Source organism: Psammomys obesus, unplaced genomic scaffold (genome assembly GCF_907164565.1).
Source record: "Psammomys obesus unplaced genomic scaffold, mPsaObe1.curated_primary_1811, whole genome shotgun sequence".
Lineage (NCBI taxonomy): Eukaryota > Metazoa > Chordata > Mammalia > Rodentia > Muridae > Psammomys > Psammomys obesus.
The window spans coordinates 16,829,244-16,843,663 of NW_026596125.1; positions in this window are offsets into that span (position 1 = coordinate 16,829,244).

The window sequence follows — 14,420 nt, forward strand, 5'->3', positions numbered from 1 at the left end:
TGTATGTGGAAGAGGAGGCAGAAAGAATGAAAGCCAGAGGTGACGGACGACTCCACCGAAACAGCATCTCCACACACAAGGGGACTGACACACACACGAACTCACCGACACTGGGACAGCACAAGAGCCGCACACACTCAAACCAGAGGAAATCCAGCACTGAGAAGGGGAGGAGGGCACAAAGCCCCCATAACCAAGAAGCCTTTTGCAAGTGACGCCTGCTGGGAAAGGGAAGAGCAGTGTCCTCGAATGCAGTGTCCCCGGGTGTCTCAGGCACTCCAGGGCGGGCTCCGAGTCCAGGAGGAGCTGACCAACACAAAATGGAGTCCATGGCTTCTGTGTACTTTTCCTCTTTTCTTTTCCCTTCCTTCCTTCCTTCCTTTCTTCCTTCCTTCCTTCCTTCCTTCCTTCCTTCCTTCCTTCCTTCCTCCCTTTTTTTCTTTTTGTATTTTGTATTTTGATTTTTTATTTTTAGTTCGTCTGTTTTGATGTTCATTTTTTGGCTTCTAGTTTTATTTTTTTTCTTTTTGAAAGAGAGAGGGGAGATGAAGTTGGGATGGAAGAGAGGAGGGTAGGATCTGGGAGAAGTTGGGGGAAAGGAAAGAATATGATCAAAACATTGTATGAAAAATTTAAATAAAAACATTTTTAAAGGATAGATGGAACATAGGAGAAGGATTGATATACTAATAATAAAAATCTTAAGAAAGAATTAAAAATATATTGGAGAGCCAACACTTGAAGAAAACAGCTGAAAACACCGCATTTGTCAATAAACTAAGGAAATACAAATATATCAACTAGAATGAGTTAAAAACATAAAATAGATACATTGCATTGAAACTGAACGATACTAGACAAATCTAAAAAATAAAGAAAAATAAAGATGCAGACATCAGTGTGGAAAGGTCACTCCACTGGCCGGCTTTCATGGAGTTGGGGAGTTGGAGGGGACTACTCAGGCCAGCTGGGAATGGAATCAGCCTTACCTAGCTGTGAATCCTGTGAGTGGAAAATAAATGCTACCTACCAGGGTATTCCCACAGTAGCGGCAGGAAGGTTGGGGGGGGGGCAACTGCTTTCTGGTTGGGTTTAAGGCCCTCTCCTTAAGGTGGAACTCACACTTGCCACTTTTTAAACATTTATTTGAACACATGACATACTAAGATAACTGTACCTCAATGTTTTATTCTACCAAACTTTTTAAAATAGCATTTTGGATACATTTGTAATGCAAAAAGAGAGGCTTGTGTGTGTATGTCTATGTAGAAAACTAGAAAATAAAACTGTCCTGGTTTCTGATCCTTAATTTTGCCCTTCTATTTAACTTTATGAAAGAAAAAAGGAAAGACTTTTTTTAAAATGTCTTTTTTTCCTCATTTATTTATTTTATTCACTTTACTTCCTTGTAGCCCCTTCTGTCTTCCCCTCCCAGTCCTAACCTCTCTCTCTCTCTCTCTCTTTCCTCCTCCCTCCCCCTTTCCATTTTCCTCAGAAAAGAGGAGCTCCTTTTCCCATCCACCCCAGCTCATCACTTTGTGTCAGAACTGAGCCTGTCCTCTTCCCCTGTGGCCTGTCAAGGCAGTCCAACCAGGGGAAAGTGATCACAAAGCTGGCAAGTGAGTCTGTGTCTGATACAGACCCCACTTCCTTATCTGAGGACGCACATGAGGCCTGAGATGCCCATCTGCTACATCTGTGTAGGGGGCCTGGGTCCAGTTCATGGTCCTTGGTTGATGCTTCAGTCTCAGAAAAGCTCTCTGGGCCCTGGTTAGTTGGCTGTGTTGTTTTTCTTGTAGATCTCCTGCCACTTCCAGGGTAGAAGATACAATTGAAGAACTCAATACATCATTCAAAGAAAATATTAAATCTAAAAAGCTCCTGACACAGAACATCCAAGAAATCTGAGACACTATGAAAAGACCAAACCTAAGAATAATAGGAATAGAAGGAGAAACCTCCCAGCTCCAGGAAATATTTTCGACAAAATCATATAAGAAAATTTCCCCAACCTAAAGAAAGAGAGTCCTATAAACATACAAGAAGCTTACAGAAGACCAAATAGATTGGACCAGAAAAGAAAATCACCCTGCCACATCATAATCAAAACATTAAATGTACAGAACAAAGAGAGAATATTAAAATCTGCACGGGGAAAAGACCAAGTCACATATAAAAACAGAACTATCAGAATTACCCCTGACCTCTCTCATCAGAAACTCTAAAAGCTAGAAGGGCCTGGACAGACATCTTACAGACACTAAGAGAGCACAGATGTCAGCCCAGACTACTATACCCAGCAAAACTTAATGAGCATAGGGGGAGAAAACAAGATATTCCAGGACAAAACCAAATTTAAACAGTACCTATCCACAAGTCCAGGCCTCCAGAAGAAACTACCAGGAAGGCTAACATCACCCAAGAAAACACAGGAAACAAATAACCCACAGCTGCCAACCAAAAGAAAGGAAGCACACACTCTGCTACCACCAACATCAAAATAACAGGAAGTGACAACTGGTTATCACTATCTCTCAGCATCAATGACCTCAACTCCCCAATAAAAAGACACAGGTTAGCAGAATGGATATGAAAACAGGACCCATCTTTCTACTGCATACAAGAAACACACCTCAGCAATAAAGATAGACATTGCCTCAGAGTAAAGGGCTAAAAAGGGGGGGGGGGGTTCCAAGCAAACAGAACCAGGAAGCAAGCTGGAGTAGCCATTGTAGTATCTAATAAAATATACTTTCAACCAAAATTAATCAAAAGAGATGGAGAAGGACACTTCATACTCATCAAAGGGAAAACCACCAAGATGGTATCTCAGTTCTGAACATTTATGCCCCAAATGTGAGGGCACCCACGTTCATAAAATGTTACCAAAGCTTAACTCACACATCGAACCCCACACATTAGTAATCCCCTCTGCCCAATGGATAAGCCTCAATAGACACCAGATACACTAAATCTATTAGAAGAGAAAGTGGGGAAGAGCCTCGAACTCATTGGCACAGGAGACATCAGCTCAGGCTCAACATAACACCAGATACACACTTATCACTTTTGAGAATCCAACACTCTTTGCAGCTCAGTGTCCAAATAGGTTCCCTAGTAAGGGGAACAGAGGCTGTCTCTGACATAAACTCAGTGGCTGCCTCTTTGATCACCTTCCCCTGAGTGGGAAACAGCCTTACAGAGAAAGAAAATGCAGGCAATCCTGATGAGACCTGATAGACTAGGGTCAGATGGAAGGGGAGGAGAACCTCCCCTCTTAGTGGACTTGGGGAGGGGCATGGGTGGAGATGAGGGAGTGAGGGTGGAATTGGGAGGAGATGAGGGAAGGGGCTACAGCTGGGATACAAAGTGAATAAACTAATTAATATAAAAAAATAAAAAAAAAATTTAAGAGTCCAACAACCCACGGGGTAAGTCCTGGGCCCCAGAGGAGAGCCTAGTACAATTATTCCATTAAACGGACCTAGCATTAAACTGATTCCAAAGGACTTATACACAGATCAACGTATAGCTCAGACTTCCTCAGAGAAGTTTGGTTTTATAGTGAATATTGATTAATAACACAGAGGCCCATAACTGGCCAACACGCAGAGAATAAGAGATTTCAGAATGCTCAGCCCTCAGCGGGCATCCATATCACAACCCTCCCTCCCAGGGCTCGGGGATCGTCACAGAGTGGGGGAGCAGAAAGACTGTAAAAACCATAGGTGGTGTGTGACTACAGGGCATTAGTGTGGTCCTGCCTGACACGGCAGCTGCACACACACTGACAGCTGCTGTGACAGCGTGTACCAGATGTGCGCAAAGTCTCAGCACGGAGGAGGGAGGCGGCCGTGAAGTCCCAGCCCTGGCCGACAAGCTGTTGGCAGTGATGGCTGCCGGGAGGAGGAGGGTCAGTTTTCTGCACGGATGGGGCCCTTGAGAAGTTACCCCAGATTTAGTAGACTCTCCTGAGGAGAGGCTCCTGCACCCACACTCCTGGCTGCTATGGGGTCGCAGTTGGACTTGTGTTCCCCAACTGGAAACTTGAACTAAACAAGAGAAGCGACTATTTAGCTGTTGAACACAAGGCATGTAAGGACAATGGCTCCTAAGGAAGGAGAAAAATGGGATGAATCATACAGAACAGTCCAGGTTCTGATGAGAAGAGATTCTCAGAATACAAGCAGAGGGAGGAGGAACCCGCCGGCGGAGCTCACTGAGTTTAGAAGTGTTCACAGTCCATAAAGGGTGGAAGGACAGGATCCTGGGGTGGGGCACACGGAGAAGGAGCTTCCAGCACACGCAGCACCCTCTTGAGACCTTACCGACTTGCAGGTACGTCACTGGGGGAGCCAGAAAGGAAGGTGGACAAGCACTTGAAAACAAAGCAGGTTGTTTTGGGTTTACACATTCTCCAAGGTACAGAGAACATTTACTGGTGACTAAGATATTTAGTAGAGGACTGTCAGTATTTATAGAGGAATGTCACACTTGACCAGGAAAGCCCAGAGTGAAAGGGTAGGCTCTATCCACTCTCGTGGTTTTTAAAAGGCTTTGAAAAGAGTGAATTGGTCTGGAAAGACCTTAACAGCCTACTAGAATAGAAAACAATAACAAATAAAATGTAGCATTCAATAAAATAATGGCTACAGTACTCAGCGGCCAGTCAAAATGGCTGAAGAGGCCAAGGAGAATGTACCTCAAAGCCCAAAGACAAGCCAGCTGCTAGCACAGGCTCAGATTGACAGACTGATAGACTGTAACTAGACAACAGACAACAGTGATGATGTGGATCAGCTATGTCCACATACTGAAAAGAAAGATGGCAAGGATATAAGAAGAAAAGAGATTGTTTCAGCTCTCTCTATATGTCATATAGCTGTGATAAAACACCTGTGTCCTGATTTGTTTCCCATGGCTGTGATAAACGCCACGCCCAAAAGCAACTTGAAGAGAAAGGGATTTACTTGGCTTACACTTCACGTTATAGGCAGTCATCTGTGGAAGCCAGGGTAGGAACTCAACACAGGACCCTGGAGGCAGGAGCTGAGGCAGAGGCCAAGGAGGGTGATGCTCACTGGCTTGCTGCCGTGGCTTGCTCAGCCCAGGGATGGCACCACCACAGTGGGCTGGGCCTTTCCCCATCCTTCATCAATCAAGAAAGTGTCCGCACAGACTTGCCTACAGACCGGTTCTATAGAAGCCTCTCAGCTCAGACCCCTTCTTTCCAAATGTTCCTAGCTGGTGTCAAGTTGACAGAAAACTGAGCTGACAACTTAGGAGACGCAAGGTTGATTTTGAATCTGGAGGTCTCTGTTCGAGAAGACAAATTTGAGAGGAAGAGGATGGAGCAGAGCTGACCCTCAAGCCACTCCCTAGCGGCCCCTCCGACAGGTAGGCCATCACCCAGCATTGAAGGAAGAACCAGTCAGTGGATTCACTGAGGAAGTTAGCACAGTCATGATCTGATTGCCTCTTAAAGGTTGCCACCAGCCTCAGACCAAGCCTTCAGTGGGTCCGGAGAAGATTCAATACCCTAATTATAACGGAAATTAAAGATTAAACAACAAAGACATGAACCAAACTAAAGTTTTAGGAACAAAAACATAATATCTCAAATCACACTCTTGAACAGAAAAAAGATGAAGGAATCTGAAGTCATCGATAAAATCTTGTTAAAGGTAAAGAACAGGATCTGGTGAATGACTGAGCAGGTAAAGGTGTTTGCTGCCAAGCATAACGACCTGAGTTCAATCCCCAGGCTCTCCTGGATGAGGGTTGTGACTCCCACAAGTTGTCTTCTGACAACTTGTTTGTACTCTGGCACATGCGTGCCCCACCCCTCCACATACACAACACAGAAATAGATGTAATTTCAACCTAAAATAATAAGCAGAACTACAATAACCAGTTTCGAAAATAAAGCCAGTCTGACATGGGCTGTAGAGCTGGCTTGTGGTTAAGAGAATACGCTGCTTTTTCGGAGAAGCAGTGTTGAGCCCAAGCACCCACATCAGGCAGCTCACAATCACTGCAACTCCAGTTCCAGTGACCAATGCCCACACCTGTGGCCTTTGCAGGAATCTGTACATAATATCTAAAACAATAAAGACAAAATTCAAAAACCCTCTACCATACTTCTAATGCTTAGTTCTGTGCATGTGTGCATGCCTCTGTGTGTGTGTGTGTGTGTGTGTGTGTGTGTGTGTATGTTTGAGACAGGGTCTCAGATAGCATAGGCTGGCCTTAAGCTCAAATTCACTACGTACTCAGGTGACCTTCAGTTCCTGATGCTCAAGTGTTGGGATTACAGACATGTGTTACTACTCCAGGCCTGAGACATCTCAGGGATGGGATGTGACTCACGCTTTTCCCGGTGGCTCCGAGCTCCCTCTAGTGAAACTTGGGTCTCTTAATCTTCATAGTCACCGATTAAAGGAATTGCAGGTCTAGAGCTCCTGAAAGCCAACCCCGGGGAAAGATTTGATGCTGCACCATCCCCTCTTTAGGAAAGGGGTGTTTGGGTGGAAGCTGGAAAACAGATTCAGGCTGGCCCATTGAGAACACGCCTCAGGATTCCTGGAAAAGTGGGTAGCATAAAAAGTAAAAGTTTCCAGAGAGAAACAGAGCCCATCAGGGCTTCCAGGCTCTCCTTGAATAGCTGGGCTCTCCATTTCGTGAGCTGCATAGTGAACAGAGGCTCCGAGGAGCCCCGTTAGTCCTCCAAGATCACCCTGGAGGAGACAGGGTGCCAGGTTAAACATTACAGCACACACTGCTCCAGAAAGTTCTGTCCTAACCCTTAAGGAAGATCAGAAGAAGAGAGAGGGCACAGCCAGCCTGAGGGGTCAGCTGAAGTACATAGCTGTCGGGAGGCCCCTGGCACACATTCTTCATCATGCCACACAGATAAGTGCTGGTCCTTAATGACATCAGAGCCACTTCTTAGGATATTTTCGTAGACATCTTTCTTCCTAAAAGACTTTGAGCTGATGATAGCATTCCTGTTATTTAAACTTCCAGTGGACTTGGTTGCCTTCTTTCAGTTGAGCAAGCTGACTTACTGTGCAGCTGCCCTCATCTTCCTTTCTTTTGTTAAATACTGAGGGCACCTCTGACCCTGCACTTCCCAGCCCTGCACTCCTTCAACCAGAAGAGTGTATGGTGTTCTGAAGCAGGACTTTCTGGTCTCTTTGAAGACTCAGTTGAGTCATGTGATGTTTTGCTAGAAGCTGGCTTATGAGAGGGCACAGCGATGCTCTGCGGCAAGCTGTTTCATGTGAGGGGCATGACTTTGGTCTGCTGAGAACATCCTTGGGTGGACTCTAAGGAGAGGACATATATAGGAGACCAGAGATGGTGAGGCAATGCTGTTTGGACCGACATCGCCATGCTGTCTTCCTGCTTTGACATTTGACTTCACAGAGAGAAACATTTCAGGGAACTTCTCAGGGCAATCCAACTGAGCCTTGTGGCTTTCACTGATTTGTCCTGATCTTCTGAATTGTGCTGAATCGTGTTGCTGCTTGGTGTTGGCCTTTGGACTGGACTGTTGGTATCCGGGCAGCGAAGAGTGGACTCACCCAAGGAACTTCTTCTAAAAAGGTCTACAACCCCTTTTACCTCATAACCTTCTTTCTCCCCTACCTCTAGTTAGTGGGTGGATGGGAGGTAGAAGTGTTGAAGAACCCTAAATAAAGTATGTTTAATGAAAAACCTAATCCTACAGTGTTCTCTTGCTGATGCAGAGAACGGTGAGTGGGGAAGAGGAAAGAGAAAGCATACACAGTCAAGTCCGGCTCTCTGCTCTGGCCATGCCTTTGCGCTGTCTGCCTGGGAGACGCAATTTCAAGTGCATGTGTGATGCTAGACCCTGACAGGCCAGGTCTGCAGGTTGAATGGTAAAGGAGTCTATACAGGGGATGGTACCATCAGAACAGGAAAGGACACACGAATCTGAATTTGGTGTTTTTTTATAATGTTAGTATTTAAATACATGGGAATTAGTAAGACTGTTTTTGAAGCTAGCTAGCATTTGAAAGTGAGAGGAGAGACGCAGAACTGATTCCAGAAGAATGCTAATATAAAGCAATGGCTAAGATCAAGACACTAACTTATAAGACGGGAGACAACCTGTGAAGGCAAAGGTGGTGGCCACCATCCCTCCGAGTGCCCATAAACTTGAACAAGTGGCTAACAACAACAGAACCAAGAAATCTGGCACAGGGGTCTTTTCTGAGACCGACACTCCAACCAAGACCATGCCTGGAGATAACCTAGAACTCCTGCTCAGATGTAGCCCATGGCAGCTCAGTCTCCAAGTGGTTTCCCTAGTAAGGGACATGAACTCATGGGCTGGCTGTTTGATCATCTCCTCCTGAGGGGTGAGCAGCCTTGCCAGGCCACAGAGGAAGACAATGCAGGCAATCTCGATGAGACCTGATGGGCTAAGGTCAGATGGAAGGGGAGGAGGACTTCCCCTATCAGTGGACTTGGAAAGGGGCATGGGAGGAGATGAGGGAGAGAGGGTGGGATTGGGAGGGGATGAGGTAGGGAGCTGCAGTTGGGATACAAAGTGAATAAATTTCTGGATGCTTGAGAGAGAGAAGGGACTGTAGAGGTAAAAGCCAGAATGAGTGTAGAAGGTGACGAGAGAAGATAATGGAGAAAGAAAGACAAAATGCTGCTTTTTTTCTTTTTTCTTATATGTTGACTCTGTATCTGATTCTGTAGCTGTGACATAAAAAAAGGAAGGGGGGTTCTGGAGGAGGGCGGTCAGAAAAGGAGGGGAAGAGGGACAGAAGAGATGGGTAGGTGAACACAAAGAAATACAAGCAAGACACAATTACACACACACACAATCTGTATGCTAACTAAAACAATGCTATAACAAGCATAGTAGCTGGAGGAGGAAGAAAACTCAAAATTGAGAAAAAGTACAAGTAACCAGAGCTCAATGAGCCAGCTGGAGGTGCGCACCCTGGAGCGGAGGGTGGATGAGACCCAAGCTTGCTTTGCTTCGAGGTTCCTGCACATACAGAAATTCGGCTCGAAAGCTACTGCAACACAGAATTGCAGGTGGGTTTTCTACCTATAGTCTTCTGCTGACCTCTGTTTAAATTAAGAGCTTATTTAAAATCATAAACACTGAATTGTTTTGTGTACCTTCAGAACATGGTGGCTCACACCGATAATTCCAGTGCTCAAGACAAAAAGGCAGGAGGTGCGCCTCACGTTTGAGGGCAAACTGTTTGTATAGTGAGTTTCAAATCAGTAGGTCTACACAGAGAGACCCTGTCTCCTAGAATACCAAAACAAAGAAAAGCCACCCATCCAGTTCACCGAGTGCCGCATTGCCGATTGGCGCCACCTAGTGTAACGTCTGTGTCTCAGATCAATATTTTGACTTGTGCTGCATTTTTCAGCTTATGAATCAGCACACATTGAAATAACTGAGAACTTAAACACCTAAAGCTGCTGCCTTATAACACGAGACTAATTCCTCATTGGCTCACAGCACTGGATGCAACGCTGGACACAGCTGGGATGCGTGTTTAGAACAGTACTGCGCACTGTTAGGACTGAGCATGGCCACTAGGCTGTGGTGATGCTAGCTTTTAAGAAAATATCAAAGCCATTGTATTGAAACTCAAAACGACTTGCACTTTTTAAAGTGAATAAGAATAAATTATATTTATATTTGTGAATTCAGGAGCAGGAGGAATGAGCTGCTTAGAGTCTTGGGGGTGCCTGGGCTTTTGATTTTGTGCAAAGATGGGCTCTGGGATAAGAAGAAACACGGTCAGTTTAGAGCTGGGTGTAGCGGGGCACCACAGTAACCCCAGCACTTGGGAGACAAAGGCAGAGGTTCTGGTGGGTTCAAGGCCAGCCTGGTCCTGCATTCTGAATTTCAAGTCAGCCATATAGAATGATACCCTGTCTCAAAGGAAGACAGAGAGAGGGAGGAAGGGAAGGGGGGAAAGAGGGAATAAAGGAGGAAAGGAAGAAAGGAAGGAAGGAAAGAATGAAGGAAGAAAGGGGAGAAGGAATGAACAGAAGAAAGATTCTTACTGTAATGTGAGGTAGGGTGTGGACGCAGCACAGTCAGGGTCCTGTTTCATGGTTCTGGATTATTCATATGAAATATAAGATCACATATTTATTTTGAACTCTAGCATAAAATCTAATAGTTTTCAGTGGCTGTGATAGGAACAGCTTTTCTCTATTTTTGTAAATCAGGGGAGGGTGCAAACTGTCATAAATTATGCAGTTGTATTTCCTAAATTTGGGGGAAATGCAATGGTCAGTACGCCCAGGTGCAATGGACAAGCTTTCCCCGAGAAAACCACCATCATGTTTGTGGCCTCTCCTTTGCCAGGTGAGTGTAATAACTTTTTAAGAGTATTTTACATATTCTCCTTATACATGAAGTAGGATCATAGGTGTTTGGTTCTGGAAATGTAAAAAAAAAATTTATATGTTTGGGAATATGCCTGCATAACACGTACCATGTGCATGCCTGAAACTTTTGGAGGCCAGAAGAGGATGTCAGAGCCTTTGAAACTATATTCACAGACAGCAGTGAGCAACTGTGTGGATGCTGGGAATCAAACCCGGGTCCTTTGGAAGTGCTTAACCACTGAACCATCTCCTTAGTGTCTGGAGTCATGTTCATTTTAAAATCACATTTGCTTGTTTGTTTAGTGTGTGTGCATGTGTGTGTGGATGCCCCAGCACATGTGAAGAGCTCAGAGGACAAACCTACATGTGCAGAAATCTTTTTTCTCCTTCCACCATGTGGCGCCCAGGCAGGTTAGACAGCAGACATCTTTGCTCATGAAGCTATCTCAGTGAGATAGCTTAGTTGTTTGAAGCAGGAAAAAGAAAAAGGTGTTATTGCTATTTGAGACTAGAGAGGAGGGCCTGTGATTTATAAATACTTTGACAGACTATCTGAGCATTTCTAGAAATTCTAGGGTAGACTAGCAGAGGGCAATATAAATCCCCAAAAGCAGGCAAAAACCAGTAACCACCTCTCACTTGGAAAATACAGCCTGTGTGAAAATACAAGGAAGAGAGACCCATTGCAGCATCATGAAAGAACTTCACAGTACCTTTAAAATACAGAGGAATGTAAAAAGGCTCTATGGCTTGCCAGAGTTGGCCACACATGGATTTGAATTTGTTTAATGATCAGTTAGATGGAAAGATGAGAATTATACTGAGTTTGGTGCCAGGAAACACAGCAGCGGTCATCAAGTATGTTTACCAAGTACCACGTGTCCAGTGGGAAAATACTGTAATAAAACCTGCTGCTTTTTACAATTGATGCATAGTGATTATACACACACACACAGATATATACCTGGTCAAAAGCAGGAAAGAAGCCATGTTGAGAGGGGAAGGATACAAGAGGTCAGGGGGGAATGGAGGAGAAGAGGGGAGTGGAGGATCAACAGAAACAAATTATGTTTGAAAATGCCATAGTGAAACCGAACACAGTATATGCTAATTACAGATTTTATTTTGAAAAGAGCTGTTGCAGGCATTGTATAAGCCACGCTGGGTGCCAGTGTGAGGACTCAGTGGATAATGTGCTAGGCCTGGCTGTTGTGCTCAGATTTCCACATGCAGGGCATGGCATGCCTGCCCCCAACCCCGCACCCACCCAAAAGAAATTAATTAATTTTTAAATAGTTTTTTTAAAGAATAAAAATGAGAAAAACCTGTAATCCCAGTGTTCAAGATGCAGAGATAGAGGATGTACAGTTCAAAGACAGCCTTGAAGAGAGAGAGAGAGAGAGAGAGAGAGAGAGAGAGAGAGAACACCTAAAACAAACCAATAAAAATGGGGAAGTGAATAAGACACCTCAGGTACAGTGGCGCACACCTGTGATCCCAGCACTCTGGGAGGCAGAGGCAGGTGGATCTCTGTGAGTTCGAGGCCAGCCTGGTCTACAAAGTGAGTCCAGGACAACCAAGGCCACCTAGAGAAACCCTGTCTCTAAAAATATAAAAATAAAATAAAATGAAGTAAGATATCTCATATACATTTTAATGTGTCAATAGTCTGTATTATGTTTCCAGGTGTGGTGGTACACACGGAAGTCACAGCTGCTTGGGAGACAGAGGCAGGAGGAATCCAGGGCCCAGTCTAGTGACAGAATAAAACCCTATCTCGAAAAAACAACAGAAACTCACTTGTCATTTTAGCTGCGTACATTACGCAGAATGCACATAGTCTAATAAATTATTTGCATATACTTTATCTTTACCAGGTAAAACATAGCCTAATATTTAAAAATAATTATTCACTGTTACATGAAATTCACATACCTGAACATTCTGTAGCTTTGTTTGCTTCCTCAGGCAAGACCTAAAAATGGAGACTCTGACACGGACTGTAGGCTGGTCTTCAAACCTTTTCATGTTCCCTCTGTGCGAAGGGCTTACCACGTCTGTGGGACCCTCACGCCTCTCCTGCCTCCCGGCCACCTACACGCTTCCCATTGTCATCCAAACCATCTCTTCGCTTGGGCAGTCCTCTTGGCCTGCGACATGTTGAAGCCCCTCCCTTGTCTGTCCTGATATTACTTATGGCCATTTTACCATGGGATCACAGCTTCTCTTGGGCTTTTAAAGTCAAATTATAAGTAATGATGCATTTCTTCAACACTAGTGAGACCACGCCATCGGCATAAAAGTAGCCTCGGTGCACGGAAGGCTGGTTCTATGTTTAGTGCTCATGCCTGTATGTGCGCACATGTGTTTATACTTGTGTGTGTAAATGTCTATTTATTGTGTGTAATCATGTGCACACATGTATACAGGAATGTATATGTCTGTATATATGTTTGCATGTGAGCTCATATGTATGCCTATATGTGCATGTGTACATCTATGTGCATGGGTTTGTGTGCCTGTGTGCACATGTGTGTTGTGCATGAGTGTATTTACATGTAACCGTATGTGTAAATGTGCATGTATGGGTATGCCAGCATGTTTATGCATGCTTGTACAGGTTTGTGTGTATGCATGTCTGCATGTAAGCACATGTTCATGAGTATATGCATGCACAACTGTACGCACATATATACATGTGTGCGTGCGTATGTATGAATGCATGGTTGTATGTATGCACACCCTTGTGTGTAGATGTGTCCATGTGCGTGTGTGTGTAGGCATACACATGCATGTGGAGGGCACGTGTATGCATGTATATGTTCTTGTGTTTGAGTGCATATGAGTGCAACATGGGAGTCTACAGCTGCTTGGGTATGCGTGCGTGTGCATGATGTGTGGGAGCGTATTTGCATGTTCAGTTTTGGGGCAGAGCTGTTCTCTTACTCTCAATCCTTTGAGAGAATCACAAAGGCTTAGGCCAGCGTTTTGTTTGTTTTTTTTAGGCCAGTGTTTTGTGACGTAATCTCTAGCTAGTTAACTAAATCTCTGTCAACCACGCTCACGTGTGAGCAGGCAACTCTGGGGTGTGCAGTGGACTCTTGTGTCACAAAAAATGCTGGGCTATGAAATGAGTTCTGTGACAGCGCGTGTGAGCACGTGTGTGAGCACGTGTGTGAGCGTGCGCGGAGGTCAGGGAAGAAGACCCTGGGCGCCCTACACTATTTCCCTGAGACTTGCCCTGAGACAGAGGCAACGCTGTTTTGGTGAGACTGGCCAGCAGGTCCAGGGCTCGGCCTGTGCCAGTGACCCTCAGTGCTGGGTCGCAGGCTCACCCTGGAGCACGCAGCCATGCCCAGTCAGCAATTTGTAGGTACTGGAGAATGAGCTTGGCTCTTCATACGTGCGCAGCAAGTACTCTTCCACACGGAGGGAGCCTTCTCCGCAGCCCTTGTAGCGAGTTCTTGACTTGTCAGGACCACAGTGAGACCCTGTCTCAAAAATCCAAAGGGGAGAAAGGAGGGGTGGGCGGGAGTGACAGAGGAGGGAGCTAAGCCTCAGACCGTTTTAAAGGTTAGAGAGGGGAAGTGTGCAGATTTTCAAACAAAAAGGGGGGCTGAGGCTGGGCAGGATGGCACACACCTGTACTCCCACCACGTGGGAGGCGGAAGCAGGAGTGGCAGGAGTTTGTTAGGGAGCATCTCCCTGGCACCCGGTAAAGGACAGAACAGTCAGGGCCGGCACTGCGTCCTCCCACCAAGGCTTCCCCATTAGCCAGCCCGACAGGGAACATGATCAGGCTGTGCGCCATTCAGTGAGATCATCTCAGCCACTGCCGACAACTTGTAACTTGGTGCCCTTGACAATTCTTCAATTGCCATTATCGAAAGGACTCAGACTCAAACAGAGGCTAAGAAACAAGCCCAGGACACACATACTGTAAGACCTGGAGTCTCACTGCTCAGGAGCTCAGGATCGCGCCCTTCCCAGGAACTCTCACAGACCACAACTCGATG